Source organism: Hylobates moloch, unplaced genomic scaffold (genome assembly GCF_009828535.3).
Source record: "Hylobates moloch isolate HMO894 unplaced genomic scaffold, HMol_V3 SCAFFOLD_8, whole genome shotgun sequence".
Classification (NCBI taxonomy): Eukaryota; Metazoa; Chordata; class Mammalia; order Primates; family Hylobatidae; genus Hylobates; species Hylobates moloch.
Window position 1 is genome coordinate 115,983,518 of NW_026652283.1, and position 20,267 is coordinate 116,003,784.

At 38.0% G+C, this 20,267-nt stretch overlaps 1 pseudogene; it reads right to left on the minus strand.

Annotated features, from left to right (window-relative positions):
• Nucleotides 1–12,154: 12,154 nt before the first annotated feature.
• Nucleotides 12,155–17,630, minus strand: LOC116472481 (zinc finger protein 654-like; annotated as a pseudogene).
• Between the last annotated feature and the right edge of the window lie 2,637 nt (nucleotides 17,631–20,267).

The following is a 20,267-nucleotide window of genomic DNA, read 5'->3' on the forward strand; positions in this document are numbered from 1 at the left end:
CTTCAGAATTTAATCTTTAAGAGGTAATTTCATTTTACTTTGATCCGCTTTTCAACTCTTTCCAAGTACATGTTACGTGCTACTTGTCCAGACTCTTAGTGAGATAAGCCTCTTCGTATTTTATTAATGATGTAGCTTAAGCTGCATCTTATCAGCACTACAGCCACTTATGTGCTGGCGTGCTCGCAAGCCATGATTACAGGTCCAATCCACGGTCATAAGTATTTCAGAATTTTTAATTTTAATAACTAACCACATCTTTGTTAGATTTTAAATTATCTGGAATGTATGTGTAGCATTTTTTCCAACGTAAATGTAGCATTTTTCCCATGAGAACATTTTATTCCCTATCTAGAATAAAATCGGAAATCAATTAGTTCAGTAAAACCATAGTTCTGTTACATTAATTTACATTAAAATGTGTAGGAGAGTATTGATTGTATTAATATTGACTTTAAAACGTTAGCCAAATAGCTAATTTCTAAAACTAATTGGGTCATTTTTTATATTAGAAAAGTTATAGTCACAAAGTGATCAAACACAACTCTGCCAAGCTAGTTGTGTTCTATTTCATTAGGAACTACCAAGGAGAAATACCGGTATCATGGAGATCTCTAAGGCTTTCAAGCATATCAGAGTAAGCACCATTTAGAAACATTTAAATGTTCTGGATTCTCTCCCATGGGAACAATTTCTGAGACAGGGATTTCATGCAGGACCTTTATTGGAACTGCACTCAGGTATAGCTGTAAGGCAGTAAAGAAAACAAGATTGAGCAAAGGGAAAAGTTGAACTATACTACAATTGCTACATATTCATTAGCTGGGAATGACGGCCTTAAGCCTTAAAGGAAAATAAGAGTGGCCTGCCGCAGTACATGTTCACATGAAGGACACTCACATTTTCACAGGGCATATTTTCCAGCTTCAGGAGTGAGTTCATGTATCTACCCAAAGCCTCCACCATATTTGCCACATCTTTCTCATTTAAGATTAATGATTTTCGGCCAGGTGCTGTGGCTCACACCTGTAATCCCAGCACTTTGGGAAGCCGAGACAGGTGGATCACGAGGTCAGCAGTTCGACACCAACCTGGCCAACATGGTGAAACCCTGTCTCTACTCAAAGTACAAAAATTAACCGGGTGTGGTGGCGGGTGCCTGGAATCCCAGCTACTCAGGAGGCTGAGACAGGAGAATTGCTTTAACCTGGGAGGCGGAGGTTGCAGTGAGCCAAGATTGTGCTATTGCACTCCAGCCCGGGCAACAGAGTGTGACTCTGTCTCAAAAAATATAATAAATAAATAAATAACTAAATAAATATATAAATAAATAAATAAGTAAATAAATAAATAAATAATGGATGTCATTGATAAACTGGACTCATGATGTTACACAGGATGTGTTGATGGACCAGGTCTTCTCTGACTATATTATGACAAAGAAGAAGAATCAATGTAGTACTCAGCAAGACTTCGAATGTGTAATGTCACTGTGGTATGAAAAACTCTTTTCATTTCCTTCCTGATAGTACCGGAAGAAATTATGCCAGATCACTGGTCACATATTATGTACTCAAGGCTTCGTTAGCAAGTCTGGCAACAATACCACATTTACCACTGTAGCTATAAATGAGGCTTCTCCTCATTTAGGTGTATATTAGCCCACTGTTATCACCCAGAACCCATGAGCCAGATCGTGCAAATTACATGAGGATGTAAAGAGGACCATCGTCCCTGCATCATTTAGGTCATTAAAGAGAAGAACACTAGTATCTGCCATTCTGCCTGTGATACAAAACAAATTTTATTAGTTTGGCCAGACTTACCATACCACTACAATAGTCTTACCCTACAGGCCAAAAAACAGTTACAATCTTTCATCAAGGATACAATAGGTTCACTCCAATTACACACATGGATCAGAGAAACAGCCACTTCATTCACACACAGAACCCACAAATCTACTGTGAACCAGACTTTGACCAAGATTCCATTTATTATCTGGTTTCCATAATCCCTCTTTAATGTAGGGGAGGGGTAGGATAAGGCTTTGGTTTCCCTGGATAATGTACTCATACTCTGTATCCAGAAGTCTTTGAAATGTTTGAGCTTTCTCCTTTTCCCAGTGTATAGTTACTCAAGTTAACATTGTATTTCAGTTGGTGATGACTTGAGGAAATCACTTCAGTGTACATTTGCTATGGTGTGTCAAGGTTCTTCCTGAGGGCAATGGTTCTGGGTCTGAGAATTAGTTCAGGTCCAGAAACTAAGCAAAGGATTCTGAATTTTTATTGGTGCAGTGACCTTAAGCATCCTGAAGTTGATTTATTTTTCATCCTTGATTCTTGTTGTTGTTGTTGTTGTTCAGATTAAGAAACTCAATGTTTGCCCATCTCTCTTACTCCTAGAAACACCATAACCTGAAACCTATCTCCAGAGCGTTCTGCATATCCAGCTTTTGGACTGGCTGGGGCCAGTGTTATCAGTGGTAAAAGAATTTACCCAGGCAGTCTTAGGCAAAGAAAGGCAGATATATAAGAGAAAGTATGAAAATATGTTACAAGAGTGCAATGGGCTGCACAGCAGAGAAGGGCCTATCTGTAAAGAGTCGGGAGCTGGAGGCAAGTTTTATAGGATTCTGCTTGAGGGGCTAAGTGTGGACGAAGTTTGAACTGCTGGGGCTACATGCCTAAAGAGGTATTTGGGAACAGGATGTTGTGCCAGCAGGTGGTCTGTGTTTAGTTGTCCCCCAGAACAACTGTTCTTCCTGACCCAGAGCCCCTTATCTTACCAGGACTTTACAGCCTCCTGGATTATGACTTTCACATTGATATGATGTTTGTATTCATTTCATTATTTAAAAGTAAAAATCACTGGCTAGCCCAATGACAGATTTTATATTCTATTACCAGCTAGATTTTATTATTTTCAGGTTCCATCATCTATTAGGTTTCCACAAACTGGTCTCCCACTTTCAGTTCTAGTCTAAAGATGATAGCCACCACTGAGCTTCTTCACAATTTTGGTACAACTCTCACCAAAAAATCATTTATAACTATAGCAATTGTGGTACTTGTCAGTTTTCCTGGGTCTTTGTGTAGAACATAGTTGACTGGTAGATTTCCCAGTCTTCCGTAGTGTGCCCCTTTCTAGTCTGCCTATTTCTCTTGAGTTTTTGATGTCTTACTCAACATTCTATTTCATTGCGTGCCATTGTTTTTTTTTTTTTTTTGATAGAGTGTTTTTATGTATAAACTCTTCCTCATCCAATTTTATTATTGAAGCCTCCTTAATCTGACGTCATTGTGTTCTAATGCCGTGCATCCTCTTCCAATTCCCACTGATACATATTGCCTAGGACCTACTACTCTTCTGGTACATAATTCCTTTCCTTCCTTAGCCAGTCCAGCACTTCCTCAGCTGGATTATGCTGTGACTTAACCTTAATTATCATTCTGGTGGCCAGGAGGAAAGATAGGGGCAGAGTCCGGGGGTGGGAGCAAAATGGTTCTCAAGACAGAGGCTTGTGCATCATTTTCAAGCAAGGAGAGAGAAGTATTAGCTGTTGATATGACAAAGGTTCTCAACTGCATTGACCTAGATGTCTCAACCCGACATTTCAGTTTTCTGATTCTAAATTAGGGCTTTGGATTGCTGGGGTTGAGAACTGAATCTTCCCCAGAGATCAATTACTTTAAAAAAGCAAGCCCTGGGCCTGATCTTCAGCTTTGTCTTCAAAAGATGAATATTTATTTATTATTTATTTGTTTTTGTATACTACCAAGCGTCCTCTGATTTTCCCACTTTGCCTTAAACTGGTGATAATCATATCTAGTTTTTTATTGTCTTTTTTCAATGCACAGATTTTATTCAACAACTGTCATCTGTTTCCTTAGTCCCTAAAATTATTTCTTATCTTATACTTCTCAAACAATTGAAAATAATAGCATTCCATTTCAGTGCCATCCCATCTCGTGATAGTATTAACTACTACACACTACAGCATAGGAGAGGAAGACGAAGCCATCAGGGTGTTATTGCCATCCAACCAGTGGGTGATCCAATTGACCAAATTTTATTATTATGCCTGCTTCCAGGAGAATGTCTGCTACCACCTATCTTAGATAAGGTTTCCTGGAAAGAGATTCTAATATGAGATTTGTCACCATGAGGTTAATTGAGAAGTGCATTTAGGACCAGCATATGTGAGGAAGCAATAATAGTTGAATGAGCAAAAGGGAGGATTTGAACCATGTTACAGTTACAACAGAGACCACAGAAGACTCAATGGGGAAATTTTAGTCTGGGATGGCCCTTTGGATAATGGCGAAATTTTTGTACCTCTGCATCTACTAGTCACTGGATGTAAACTGTCTTGGGAAAAAAGGATGCAAACTTGTTTGAAGCAGCTTTCTCTTGCTGAGGGCAACTCCTGATGGAAAAGGGCATCTGTATTAGTCTGTTCTTATGCTGCTATGAAGACATACCTGAGACTGGGTAATTCATAAAAAGAGGTTTAATTCACAGTTCTTCATGGCTAAAGCGGCTTCAGGAAACTTACAATCATGGCGGAAGGGGATCCAACCACGTCCTTCCTCACATGGCAGCAGGAGAGAGAAGTGCAGAGTGAAGGCAGGAAAAGCCCCTAATAAAACCATCAGATCTTGTGAGAATTCACTATCACAAGAACAGCATGGGGTAACAGCCCCTGTGATCTAATCACCTCCCAGGAGGTCCCTCCCACAACACATGGGGATGACAATTTGGATTACAATTCAAGATGAATTTTTTGGGTGGGGACACAGCGAAACCATCACAGCATCTATCAACCATGAGCATTCTGTAAAGCTCACACAACATTCACTTGATATAGCAACATGAAAATTAGATTCATATGATTTTAGGGGGTATGAATGAACTAAAGATTTTAATAGTAACTAAAATGAGTACATCATGCTTCCTAGGATGGATCTTAGTTAGTTTATCTTGACAAGCCCTTTCCTCCTTATGAAAGTCATTGGATAGCACATCATTGCAAAGTGTGAGAACAGAAATAATGAAGTGTGATTGGATGCTTCTTCACTCTATGCCAGAGAATTTAGCCACTAATGCTGGGCATTTATTTTCATGGACTGAAGACCTCAGTCTTATTATTTCATAGTTTATTTTATTCTGAATAATTTAATTCAGATCACAAGGGCTGTTACCCCATGCTGTTCTTCTGATAGTGCATTCTCACAAGATCTAATGGTTTTATAAGGGGCTTTTCCTCCCTGTACTCTGCACTTCTCTCTCCTGCTGCCAAGTTAATTCTTTGCACTATTATCCTGTGTCTGCTATAGCTATTACCAGCACAATTATAAAGTATTCACAAAGACCAGTGTACCTAGCACAGAAAGAGTAAGGGAAAGTAGTGGGAAATGAAATAAGAAATAATGGAGGGTACACACATCATGAAAGCAAGTTTAAATATGCCAGCACCAGTGCATATCCCTTGGCCATATGGCTTCTTGGTTTACCTACAGCTCTGAGTTTTCATTTTCCCTTCAATTTCATCCAATAAGTTTATTCAAGCTTGTGAAATCTTAGTTTTTTTAAAAGAGGCATTTGAAAATTATTTTATCCGAAGATTTTGTTGTTTTCAGCAAGGCATTTGATCTGAATAACTTAATTGTCCACTCTCAAAAATGGAAGCAGCCTGGGCCCAGTGGCTCATGCCTGTAATCCCAACACTTTTGGAAGCTGAGGTGGGAGAACTGCTTGAGCCCAGGATTTTGAGACCAGCCTGGATAACATAATGAGATCTTGTCTCTACATAAAATTTAAACAATAACCAAGCATGTCAGCATGAGCCTGCAGTCCCAGCTACTCAGAAGACTGAAGTGAGGAATCCCACTAACCCAGGAGGTCAAGGCTGCCATGAGCCATCATCATGCCATAGCACTCCAGCTTGGGCAACAAAAGAAGACCCTCTCAAAAAAAAAAAAAAAAAAAAGGAAGTCACAACAGTTAATTTTTTAAAATCACCACATGATATGGTTTGGGGTGTACCTACCCAAATGTCATCTTGAATTGTAGCTCCCACAATTCCCACATGTCATGGGAGGAACCCGGCTGGAGGTAATTGTATCATGGGGGTGGGTCTTTCCCATGCTGTTCTCATGATAGTGAATAAGATTCACAAGATCTGATAGTTTTCAAAACGGCAGTTTCCCTACACAAGCTCTCCCTTTGCCTGCCGCCATCCATGTAAGATGTGACTTGCTCCCCCTAGCCTTACACCATGATTGTGAGGCCTCCCCAACCACTTGGAACTTTAAGTCCATTCAACTTCTTTTTCTTCCCAGTCTATGTCTTTATCAGAAGCTTGAAATTGATTAATACAGTAAGTTGGTACCAATAGAGTGGGGTGTTGCTGAAAAGATAATCGAAAATATGGAAGCGACTTTGGAACTGGGTGACAGGCAGAGGTTGGAACAGTTTGAAGAGCTCGAAGAAGACAGGAAAATGTGGGGAAGTTTGGAACTTCCTGGAGACTTGTTGAATGGCTTTGACAAAAATGCTGATAGTGATATGAACAATAAGTTCCAGGCTGAGGTGGTCTCAGATAGAGATGAAGGAGAAGAATTGGAACAAAGGTGATTCCTGTTATGTTTTAGCAAAGAGACTGGCAGCACTTCACCCCTGCCCTAGAGATTTGTGGAACTTTGAACTTTGAACTTGAAAGAGATGATTTAGGATATCTTGTGGGAGAATTCTTTAAGCAGCAAAGCATTCAAGAAATGACTTGAGTGCTGTCAAAGTCATTCAATTTTATAAGGGAAGCAGAGCATAAAAGTTTGGAAAATTTGCAACCTCACAATGCAACAGAAAATAAAATCCCATTTTCTGAGGAGAAATTCAAGCCAGCTGCAGAAATTTGTGTAAGTTGCAAGGATCCTAATGTTAATGCCCAAGACCATGGGGAAAATGTCTTCAGGGCAAATCAGAGACCTTTGTTGCAGACCCTCCAATCACAGGCCTAGAGATTTAGGAGGAAAACATGGTTTCATGGGTCAGGCCCAGGGTCCCCATGCTGTGTGCAGCCTAGGGACCAGGTGCCCTGCATCCAACGTACTCCAGCTGTGGATGAAAGGGGCCCACATAGAGCTCTGGCCATGGCTTCAGAGGGTGCAAGCCCCAATCCTTGGCAGCTTCCACATGGTGTTGAGTCTGCCAGTGCACAGATGTCAAGGACCGGTGTTTGGGAACCTCTGCCTAGACTTCAGAGGATGTATGGAAAGGCCTGGATGCCCAGGCAGAAATTTGCTGCAGGGGCAGGGCCCTCATGGAGAACCTCTGATAGGGCAGTGTGGAAGGGAAATGTGGGCTCAGAGCCCCCACACAGATCTCCTACTGGGGCAGTGCCTAGTGGAACTGTGAGAAGAGGGCTACTGTCCTCCAGACCCAGAATGGTAGATCCACCAACAGCTTGCACTGTGCACCTGGAAAAGCCAGATACACTCAATGCCAGCCTGTGAAAGCAGCTGGAGGAAGACTGTATCCTGCAAAGCCACAGTTCCTATGCCCAAGACCATGGGAACCCACCTTTTGCATCAGCATGACTTGGATATGACACAGAGTCAAAGGAGATCATTTTGGAACTTTAAGATGTGACTACCCTGCTGGATTTTGGACTTGCATGGGGCCCGTAGCCCCTTTGTTTAGGCCAATTTCTACTATTTGGGATCAGTATATTTATCCAATGCCTGTACCCCCATTTTATCTAGGAAGTAACTAACATGCTTTTGATTTTATAGGCTCACAGGTAGAAGGGACTTGCCTTGTCTCAGATGAGACTGCAATGAGTTAAAACTTTGGGAGACTGTTGAAAAGGCATGATTGGTTGTAAAATGTGAGGACATGAGATTTGGGAGAGGCCAGGGATGAGATGATACAGTTTGGCTGTGTCCCCACCCAAATCTCATTTTGAATTGTAACTCCCAGAATTCTCATGTGTCATGGGAGGAACCCAGTGGGAGGTAACTGAAGCATGGGGGCGGCTCTTTCCCATGCTATTCTGATGATAGTGAGTAAGTCTCTCGAGACCTGATGGTTTTAAAAATGGGAATTTCCCTACAGAAGCTCTTTGCCATCCACGTAAGAAGTGACTTGCTCCTCCTTGCCCTCCACCATGATTATGAGGCCTCCCTAGCCATGTGGAATGGTAAGTCCATTAAGCCTCTTTCTCTTCCCAGCCTCAGGTATGTCTTTAACAGCAGCATAAAAACAGACTAATATGCCATGTCATTCCAGCATCCCAGCAGATTCTGAATGAGGTAGGTAGTGAAAGTGTAGTCATGTCTTCTGGATAAAGTCAAGGCATGTATCTACGAAATCCAATCACGGTGGAGACTGACCTGGCTTTTTTTTCCTTGAAAGATTGCCTGCATTATGAGCTTGCCAAATTATGTTGGCAGTACTACTGAGCCACATTGGAAAATTGGAAGCATACAAATTATATTTCACTATTTCTGTCACCTCGCCTTTTTGCTCATGTATGCCATCTTCTGGCTTCTGTGACTTTAGAGGAGAATATCATTAGGTGACCTCACACAACATTTTAGGAGGTCCAAAAAATAATTTAGTATGAAAAGTTCCTTACAGTCTCTGAGAAACCCTTTGAGCATGTGGCCTGATCTTCCAGGGGAAAGATTTTCTTATGATCAAGATACTTGTTCTAGAATGACAGTCCTATTTCAAGTAAAAGAGGCTTAACAAATGATGCATGTCTCAGGAGCTGTCAATAACAATAGCTATCCATGACCAGGATTACATCCATGCTTGAACTTGGAAGAGGCTTATGACTTGACTTTTGAAGATGAAGACTATTTTGGGCCATAAGGACCAACTTGGAATTTTTAAAATGTAGTTTTACTTTAGATTCTTTATGACTCTTTTGGGCAAGATTTTTAAAAATTAAATGAAGGCATCTTGTTTACAATCATTTTCTGAAAGAAGGATAATGGAAGATTAACTGATATGCATAAGGACAGAGTAACTAAAATCACACAATACCATCCACATCCCTTTGAGAATTTGAGATAATAAAAAACATTCCACTTGGCCTTGGAATGCAAGTAGCCTGGAAGCTTTATATGAAAAAAATGAAAAAAATAAAAGAAAAATTTGGTACTAGGGTGAGATGTGAAAGAATAAAAGATAGAGCACAAATCTGTAATTGTAAAATACTTAACAGCAGGAGGGATGCATAAAAAATATAGCATCTGGATCAGGGACAAATGGAAAAGAAGGCGATATTACTGCATTAGGTTCCCAGACGTGCTACACAAATAGAAACATGTTTTCTAAACGGTGAAACAGGTATAGAAATGACTATCAGAACTATGAGTGTTTTTTCAAGAGAAATTCGATTTACTAGTTGCATGTTTTTCTCTTCCTCTGGCCACAAAGGATATTGGGGCAACTTGAGAGAGGATTCAATAATGTATAGTCTGATGGACACTGAATGATCAGCCTTATAATCTAACTAGATAAGCACAATAAAACAAAGTCAGAGTGTCTTGCAAGTTGTCACAGGGGCAATAAACCGACAGAAGGACCTTAGTTAAGGCAGCAAGCACGGAGAAGTTTTGTTCAAGAATTCTTTCTATATTCCATTTCACGTCTACTAAATGGTGTCCAAAGTTGCAAAGGTGTTTCTACCCTAATAAGATAATGGCGAGAAACTATTCTGTATATTGCATGATTATCAGAATAAAACCCAAAGAAATATTTGTAGGGTAAAGGACAAAATGTGTGTGTCATTAAAAACTGTATGATACAAAGCCTAGAGAATTCTTGATTTCTAAGAGTGGAATTGCTTACACCTATGTGGATGATTGATTTGCGTGTTTCAGTATGCAAAAATATAAAATTAGCTTGTTGTAACAACATGGATAGAGCCGAGATGAAATTTCAGGATTAGCATATCTAGGATATCCACAAGAAGTGGGAGTTTAATCTGGGCATTTGGCCTATCAGAAGTTTGGGCTGGTAGTTAATTCTGAATATGAGGACTTCTTTCAATGATCTTCCTCACAGTAAGGGTCCCAGTACTAACCCTTTAACGAAAACCTCATCCAGTCTTCTTATACCCTGGCTTCTTTACCAACCCTGGTGATTTCCTCCTAATTTTTCTGTGGTCTCAAAGTATTCAGCTTATAAAGTCATGCATTTAGTTTTATTACTTTTTCTTATCATGGCGATCCATGCAATTTCGGGTCAGTTACAGAATTAACTTCAATTAATAGGTTTGCTTGCCAACTGATGTAGATGGACTTTTTTTTTCCAAACAGACTTTTTATTACAAGGCATACTTTTAGAATGAACTGAAATAAAAATCATTACATTTTAGCATCAAGAAATAAAAGTTTTTAGCTGACCTTACAGATTTTAAAATTTGGTTATGAGTTGCATTTAGTTACCTAAATGTAAATTCCACAGCCTAATGTAGGGCACATAACAAAAACAAATTTCAGTTTGGAATGGACTTATGATCATCATTGCATAGTAAATGCTGATGATAAACTAATAAAACTGGGAAATCAAAAAAACATCTCATCTATCATGACCTGGAAATTCTAATTTAATGAAATACGGATGCTACCTGGAAGAAATTCCCCACTTCCATAGTAGCCTCATTCAAGAAGTTCAAATATAATAGGGTCTGATGAGATTATGTGCCTTGAACGAACATTTTATTATTTAGAATAACTGGAATATTTGACATTGGGGCACTAAGAGATCTATTTTGAAATAGTTTGCCTTTTTGTTCTTTTTATCCCTGTTTTAGATTTACATACTATTAGCTAAAAGGAAGTCTTTACACATCTTCCTTTTAATAATGGACAAGTGGAAAACATCTGAGAGGGTATTTTAAAAAATATTAAGTTAAAATCTTCCTTAGGAAAATAACTTATCACCAACAAAAACAATGCATGAATGTGTTTCTTATTGGGTTCTTGTTGTGCAAATTTTTGTGTAAATACTTCCTTTTACATTTAAAAATTACTATTCAGACCAGACTCATCACTAATGAATAAAAAAACAGTAGTATGGCTTATTTTGGAGTTACCTCTTCTAATAGAATAAAATGCATGAATTCTTAGCCTGATTCTTAGCTGATTTTTTGAGCCAATTATTTTAGGACTGTACTTAGATAACTCACATTAATGTCTAAAGGACCTTGCTAGGAATCATCAAGCAATGCCCTAACATATACAAATAGAAATATCCCAGTGTGTTTTTACCATTATGCACAGTGAAGAATTTGTAATTCAGTGTTTTCCTTCAACTAACTACAAAGCCTGTAAAGGTCTTAGATGCCTTTCATCTCTCCCCAGAGTTACTTATCATATCTTTTTGTTTTACTGACACTGCTGCCCTTTAAATGTAACTAATTTGTACTACAAAAGTGGTTCATGGGAGGTTCTATGAAGAGCTTATTAGTAAAGCACTGTGGTTTTTTTGTTTTGTTTTTTAATTTTCAGTGCTGGCAGGCCATTCATTGAACTTCAACCTAATTAATCATCTAGAAATCAGTTACAATCTGTAATTGATAGCATTGTGGTAAGTTAATGTATAAGTTTCTAAATCGTATCACAAACCAAAGAGCAGCTGTTCCTTAAACCATGTTCGACTAGAAGGAAGAAGACGTAATCTAATTACACATGACAAGAAAACCCCATTTGTAGAAAATACTTTAAATTGATAATTATTGTAAACCAGCCCCCCTCCCCACACACACTTTTTAATAATGGGTTAACTTTTCCATTTCTGTATGGCCATGGCTGGTTTTCTGACTGGTTGCCTAAACACGTTTCTCATATAAGCAAAACTGAACATGCTGCTGCTATTGCTATTAATCATCATAAACTTTTTTAAATGTGGTTCTCTGGAAAACTGGTACTTTGGGAGTTTTATAACAACCCTTTTAAAGTCTAAGCCACCACATCTCCTCTGTGAGTTCATTCTAGAAAATGTGTTTTGTCCTTATCTTTAGTAATCCGAGACCACTCTAAAATTAAGGCCATCAGGGAAATAGCAAACTGATGTGTTTTTATAGTGCTTTTTTCACACTACTGCTGGATTGACAGACCTTTCTGAAACATTTTTACCAGTCAAGATGAGCCTCAAGTGCTTCTGCATTGCAGTAGGCGGTCAGGCATTTGCCACATCTTAATCTTTTCACTAATTTCTTATACATGTTATCTTGATGAGAACAGGTATCAGTCAGAAATTTTCCATGTTTGGGCCTACTAAGAGACTGTTCATCAAGGTAACTGGTTTTGCTAAAATTAAGCTCTATCATTAATGTTCATTTGTCATATTTGGTTTGAAAGGTGCCTGAGATAATGGTAAGGTATTGTGTTCTTGTGGTACAACACTAGGTAAAACTGAACCATTTTCTGTCCTGATTCTGTTTTTAACAATTTTCAAACCAGGATCTGATAAAACTAAAGGTGCTCGCTCTGTTTCACTGTGTCCATTAACTAAATCACGACTACTACAATTATTTTCAAAATTTGGCCCTATGTCAGCCATCTTTCGGCCTATCAAGCTTATATGTGAAACACTGTCATCAGAACGTTCATTTCCATTCTGAACAAAACTGTTTTCTTTTCCATACTTCCTATACATGTCTGGTTCTGTAGAATCTTTCCTTGATTTGCTAGGAGAAACTGACAGACTAATGATTTGTTTCTCATTACTAGATGAATCCTTTTCCTGATGATTAGGATTGGAGTCTGTATGAACATCCCGAAGAACTGTCTCACTGGGTTGTGCAGACTATTCTGGTGTTTTAAAGAGTTCTGAGCTTCATGTTCATATAGCAGAGGAAGATCTTCCAAAAGCTCACGGAATTCTGGAAAACTACACAGCCTGAAACATCCTGTGACTTTTTGTGTGCTGGGCAAGCTGGAAGGGCAGCTTAAATGACTCATTGCAATTAAAAGGCAAACAAAAATACACATTTGGATAGCTATGTCTATTAAGGTGGTCTATAAAATGCTGAGAATTTTCAAATTGGCTTTGACGAAATTTGCATTTTCCTTTGCTCCACTTCATTACTGTTTGCCGCACATTTAAATCACCAGCTGATGTACATGGATTTTAATTGTTCTCAAGGCTTAAGTTGTAACTAGTATTCCAAATAGCTACTGCTGTTTCAAAAATAATTTCAGAAGCATTATCAATGCCTAATTATTTCCATTCTGAATTAATCCTTGCTTTGTCTTTTTTTATTATCTTATTAATCTTTGTGAAATCAGCCCTTCTAGGCCATTTTTGTTCTATACAATCTCTTAAGGCACTTTGACCGAAATGGTTCTGTGATATTGAAAGTGATATTAAAATACACCATTTCCACGTGCTGGGAAATAAGTAATAAAACTCTTTTTCCAAGAGTCCATGGAGCATGGAAAAGGCACATTCTGATGCAGGCCACGGGGTTGTCTACTCTTATGAGGGTGGTGTCTAGGGTACTGGTGATTGCTTTTGACTTAAATGGTTTATGACCCCGAAAACCATGGCTGGGTGGTTAAACCAAAAGTTCCATGATGTGTATTTGTGTGTGTGTGTGTGTGTGTGTGTGTGTGTGTGTTTCAAGGGTGGTAGTGCTAATGCATGTAGCAGAAGGCAATCAGGCAATAAACCCTAGCAGGCAGTGTACACAGGAGCATTACGATTGCAAGGTTTTATGATTTTCGAACGACAAAATAAAAAAAACCCTCTTTACCCTCCTGTCTCCTGTTCTAATTAATGAAATGTAGTCACTGTGAGATGAAATCTGTAGGGACAGTGACCGTTCAGAGAAAAAAAAATCCATTTGGTATTTTAAGGTCTGACTTCACATTTTTTTTTACCTGGAAGTCTGTGAAATTCCTCATTCACTGCTTGTGTGTATATTACAGAAGTTCTCTGTCACAAACAGAAGCAAACCATTGAGGCAGAGCATTTTCTTGTGCATGGAATCTGTTATACTCCTGAGGTTCTCGATTTAGTCTTTTAATACTTCATTCTGTTTAGCTATATATTTTTGAGTGACCAACTTATTTTTAAGGAATTTTTTAAATGCTGTGATCTTAATAAATTTACAGTATGCAAGGGTCACATCAGTGAAGTAGGTACTGGTTAGATTTTCTCCAGAGCTCAATTAAAACCAAATCAAATAAAACAATAGCACCCATGAATATATACTTTTTAAACTTAAATAACTTCAACATAGAAACAATTATACCTATTTAACAGAATGCCTGGTGTCATGAAGTAGAATAAATCCAAGCTACATTATTTTAAAGTCAATTATCTTTTAAAGAAATCTGAATAAGAAAAAAATCCGTATGTCTTGTTACGCGTTGAATTGTATTCCTCCAAATGATATGTTGAAGTCTTAACTACAAGAGAAATGAGATCGCTACAGATGTCATGTTAAGAAGTTACCATCCTAAAGTAGTGTGGATATCCAATCAAATGTGAGCCCCACATTGGAGCTTGGCCATGGGGGCTTAGGCCAGGAGGGTTCTTTGCTTCCCCAAGAAAGAATTCAAGGGTTAACCAGCGGTGGAAGAAAACAGCTTTATTGAAGCGGCCGTGTTCCAGCTCTGGTAGTGTTACAGCTCCACGACTGTTTCTGCAGAGCATGTCTACTCCTCTTGGCAGAGAGTAGCAGCTCAGAGCAGTTCTGCAGTCATATTTACACCTACTTTCAATCGCCTGCAGATTAAGGAGAAGTTTACGCAGAAATTTCAAAAAAAAAAAAAAAAAATGGTAGTAACTTTGGAGTTGTTGGATCATTGCCACGGAAAAGGGTGGTAACTCCCAGGTCTTGCCATGGCGATGGTAAACTGACATGGCACATTGGTGGGCATGTTTTATGAAGAGCTTCTTCCACCTCATCCCTGTTTTAACTAGGCCTCAATTTGCTCCAGTGTCCAAGCCGCACCTCCGGAGTTGTATCCCGCCTCCCACCTCAATTGTAGTAATGCATCTGCAAGCTGAGGAAGACCAGAATTGCCAGCAAACACCAGAAGCTACAAAGAAGCAAGGCATCATTCTTCCCTAAATGTTTCATAGAAAATATAGCCCTGTCAACACCTCAGTTTTGAACTTTTAGCCCCTAGAACTGTGAGACAATAAATTTCTGGGGTTTAAGACACCCAGTTTGAAGTGATTCATTACAGCAGTCCTACAAAACTAATACAAGCATTTACTCATGTAATTGCCGTTTTCCGTAGTATCATTCTCTTGTATAGATTTGTATTTCAATTTTGCTATTTTCCTTCTTCTTGAAGGATTTTCTTTAATGGGTCTCAGGGTGGAACTCTGCCAGTAAGGAACTGTTTCAGCTTTCGTATTTCAGAAAAAGTCTTCACTTTGCCTTCGCTTTGTGAGATATTTTTGCTGGAGATAAAATTCTAGGTTGGTAAGTTTTTAAATTTTTAAAATTTATTTTAGTATTCTAAGATGTTCAACTCTTCTCACTGGCTTTGTTCCTGACCAACCCCCCCAAAAAAAACTGACATATTTTTACATTTGTTCTTTTGTATATAATGTGTCATTTTTCTGTCTGCTTTTAAGATTAATATTTATCTTTATTATTGCTTTTAGGGAATTTGATTATATGTTTCAGTATCATTTTCTTCATGTTTCTTGTGCTGGGACTTTGCTGAGGTTCTTCTGTTTGTGGATTTATTATTTTTACCAAATTCAGAAAGGCAACAGTCACTACTTGTTTAAATATATTTTCTGTACACACACCCTCAACTTTGAGAACTTCAGTTACATATATGTCATTATGTTGATCTGTTAGCTAATTATTCTGCTTTGTCTTTATTTGACAAGTAATTGTACATATTCATAGGGGTACATAGTGATGTTTCCACACATATAAGGTATAGTGATCAGATCAAGGTGATTAGCATACCCATCCATCATTTCAAATATTTGTTTCTTTTTATTGGAAACATTCAATATCCTCCTTCCAGCAATTTGCAACTATATAACTATTAACTAGAGTTATCTTACAGTGGTATAGAATAGTAGGACTTACTCTTCCTATCTAGCTGTAATAATTCTGTTTCATTTTAGATAGTTTCCTTTATAATACATTAGTTTCCATTATAATACAGTGAGGATTGCTAAATCTAATACAGTGAAGATTCCTAAATCTAATACGGTGAAGATTGCTAAATCTAATACAGTGAAGATTGCTAAATCTAATACAGTGAAGATTTAGCAATCTAAATTGTGCAGACTGCTAAATTTTCACTGTATTATAATGGAAACTAATGTATTATAATGAAGATTGCTAAATCTTCACTGTATTTTTGTCTCACCTTTTCTCATTGAGTCATTTTTAATTGTTTTCTTCCTCTTTAGGATTTATATCTTCCTGCTATTCTGCATGCCTGGGTCATTTTTTATTGAATGCCAGATAACGTGAACATCAACTTGTAGGTGGTAGATGTTTGTGTTTCTATAAATGTTCTTGAGTTTTGTCTGGGGTTGCAGTTAAACGGAAAATGTTTGATGACTTTGGGTTATGTTTTTAAGATTTTGTTGGATGTGATTGAGCAGTACTCAGCCTAGTGTTAATTATTCTTCCCTACTGAGCCAAGAAACTTAATTTTACCCAAATATTCGTCTTCCTGTCAGTCTCCTGAAAAAGGGCATGCCTATTGACCCTATGTGAAAGCCAGGCACTGTTAATCCTAATCATTTCTGACGGCTCTTTCCCAAGGCTGGGGTAGTGCACTCTCTGTCACTCAGCTGAATTCCCTAAGGAGACGTCTAAAGATCTCTGGAGTTGTCTGTGTACTTCTCTCTTCTCTGGTATTTTGTCCTGTCGATGCTAGCAACCTTCATCTCCCAGGACTCTTAACTCCATCTCCTCAACTCAGGCTTTGCCTGGGATTTCCCTGCTTGGTCTGTGGCCTGGAAACTGTCAATACTGGGAAAATCATTATTTCCTCCTTTGTTTTTATATCTCAGAGATCACTGTTATCCATTGCCTATGTTCAGTGTCTTTGAAGCTATTGCTTTATATATTTTTCTTTGATAATTGTTTTATTGCTTCAAGTGTTTGATATGTAGAGTAACGGCCACCCAAAGACTTCAACATCCTACTTCCCAGAAGCTGTGGACAATTGACCCTTTAACAACATAGGTTTGAACTGTGAGTCCACTTATACATGGATTTTCTTCCACCTCTGCCACTCCTGAGACAGCAAGACCAACACCTCCTCTTCCTCAGCTACTCAGTATGAAGACAATGAGGATGAAGACCTTTATTATGATCCACTTAATGAATATTAAATATTCCCTTTTTATGATTTTCTTAGTGACATCTTTTCTCTTGCTTACTTTAAGAATACAACATGCAATACATAGAACAGGCAAAAAGTGTGTTAGTTGGCTGTTGATATTACTGGTACAGCTTCCAGGCAACAATGGGCTATTAGTAACTAAGTTTTTGGAGAGTCAAAGTCATATGTGAATTTTTGGCTGCACAGAGGTCTGTGACCCTAATCTCTGCATTGTTCAACGGTCAGCTGTAATACCTTTTCCTCACTCATTGCAATACTCATGGCTGACACCCCAATAACAAAAGACAAATTAACAAATGAAAATCACTAAAATATATTTAACTAAAATTTTATGTGACACTGGAGCCTTCAGAAATGAAGTCCTAAATATCCAGAGAAAACTATTTCTGCAGGTGGTCATGCAGAAGTGTGATGGGAAGACTAAAGGGTGTAGAGTATTCTAACGGTACTAATTTAGCAAGGCCTGTTTATCCAGATTCTTCATGGCTTCCAGGTATAGGGCTGGATCTCGCTGGAATGCAGGTCTTACAAGCTACTTTCAAACAAGGTAGATCAGAAAATTCTTCTACGACCATGCTTTAATGGAGGTAAAAGTTCAGAGAAACAGAAAGAGAAGTTCAGACGTGACCATCTTGCTTCTGTTGTCCTCTCAATTTCAGCTGAAAATACTTAGTATGCCAAGGTATCATATATTGGGGTAATGTGTTCTGAGCCCCGACAAAAGTGCAGGGAAGGGTAATTGCAGGAGCTAAGTTGTTAAGCATGGCTCCAATGCACAAAAGGAGGGCTAAGATTTAATAAATTTTAATGATTCTTTTTGTTTTACTTTGTGCACGGAAAACACTTAAATTAGAATGAAATTTAAAGTTCAAAATATAAAAATAGATCTTCAAGTAAGAAAAACTTGATCTGGTTAAAAAAGGAAGAGTAATTGAAAATAAAGAGATGAAACTAGAGAATGAGATGGCTTATTGAAATAATACCGTTAGTAGATATGTGTATTTGGATTTCATAAGTTTACTAATAAGGATCTAGTGTCAATTATCGCTACTTTAAAAGCATTGCTTTTCAATAATATCCTAGGTTGTGTTTTTCCAATTAAAAATTGTGCAGACTCAGGTTTATGAAAACACCTGAGGCAAAGCTTTTGTAAACACAATCAATTTAAGACTAGGTTTTGATGCCTTTCCTCACTGGTCTAAATTTATCTTTTAAAATACAGAAAAATCAACATTACAGGCTAACAATTTTAGCTCTATGGGATATATGTGTGGTAAATTAAGATAGTCTACTCGTGCATTTAGATTATTAACCTATCAATATGTGATTAATTAAGAAAGCTTCATCCTCAATTAACTTTCAGATGCAACCTAATGTAAAGGCAGAAACACTGCCTACGTAATTAGAAATCCAGTTGTGCTTGTGGCCCCATGTTATTCAATAAGCTTCTAAAAAGAAATTTGGACACACACATAGAAACTATAGATGGATTTAGTCACGGTCATACAAAACAACAGTTATTTTAGACTTTTAACAGATTAGTGATCTATACATCTTAGTGTTTCTTTTACATTTATTTATTTTCATTTATTTGAGGTGGAGTCTCACTCTGTTGCCTAGGCTGGAGTGCAGCAGCACAATCTTGGCTCACTGCAACCTCCACCTCTCGGATTCAAGTGATTCTCCTGCCTCAGCCTCCTGAGTAGCTGGGATTACAGGCGGCCACCACCACACCTGGCTAATTTCTGTATTTTTAGTAGAGACGGGTTTTGCCATGTTGGCCAGGCTGGTCTCAAACTCCCGACCTTGTGACCTGCCTATCTCAACCTCTCAAAGTGCTGGGATTAAAGGCATGAGCCATCTTTTACATTTAAAAAGCCTATTTTAATTTCTTCCTTTAAAGTCTATTTATATAGTGTTTTATAAAATAATTATTAAAGGTTTAGAGGGGGCAGATTAATAGCTAAATATGTGACCTGGTTTTTAATCTGTTCCATAACATATTAAAACATGTATTTCTATGATAAACTATGGTGCTTCTAAAGAAAACATTATATGCTACAGAAGTGAACTAATAGTACTTTTCTCAAGGGTATCCAACATGATTATTCGGAAGAAGGAATTATTTTTCCCATCTGTAATGCACATATCACTTTAGGCACTACAAGGGACCCTGAATTCATGTAAGCACCAAATATTCTCAATAAACGGATCCACTGCATCTTGCACACCTTTACATACTACTGTTATGTTTCTATTTATAACAATACAAAATTAAAATGACATTTTAAAACAATACTAAATGCAGAGTAGGTTTTGATTAATAACATTTTTAGAGTCCAATTGCCATGAAGTGGAGGATCATTTTTAGACATTTGATAAAGGAGATTGCAACCACCGTGAAACATATGATCTCAAGTAAGGGTGCATGATTGTAATTCTGAGCCCTGACATTGTCTTCTCCTGTAGTTATTGACCATTTTAGTAAACTGTTTGCCCTCTTCCATGACCAAATGGGCACAAGTTCCAAGTGTGTCTCGACTCCATATCCTTCGTTCCATTTTTTATTGGCTCTGACCTAACAGAGACCCTCTGTGTATGGATTATACAGATTCTCACTTATGGATTCTACTTACTTTGGTTTCCTCGGATGTAACAGACTCATATAATCAGTTTGGACTTACAGTTCCAAGCATTCCTAGATGAATATAACATAGTATTTGTCTATAGTCAGTAAAAATTTCAAATGCAAAGATATTTAATATTTGGTATGATTATCTTTTGTCTTATTAGTTGGGAACAATCACATTTATGCTGAGTTTATAGGATTTGTTCAGTAAGCTTTACTCTCTACAAATACCTGATTATTCTTTTAAATGGCATCTCTTAGTGGCTGAG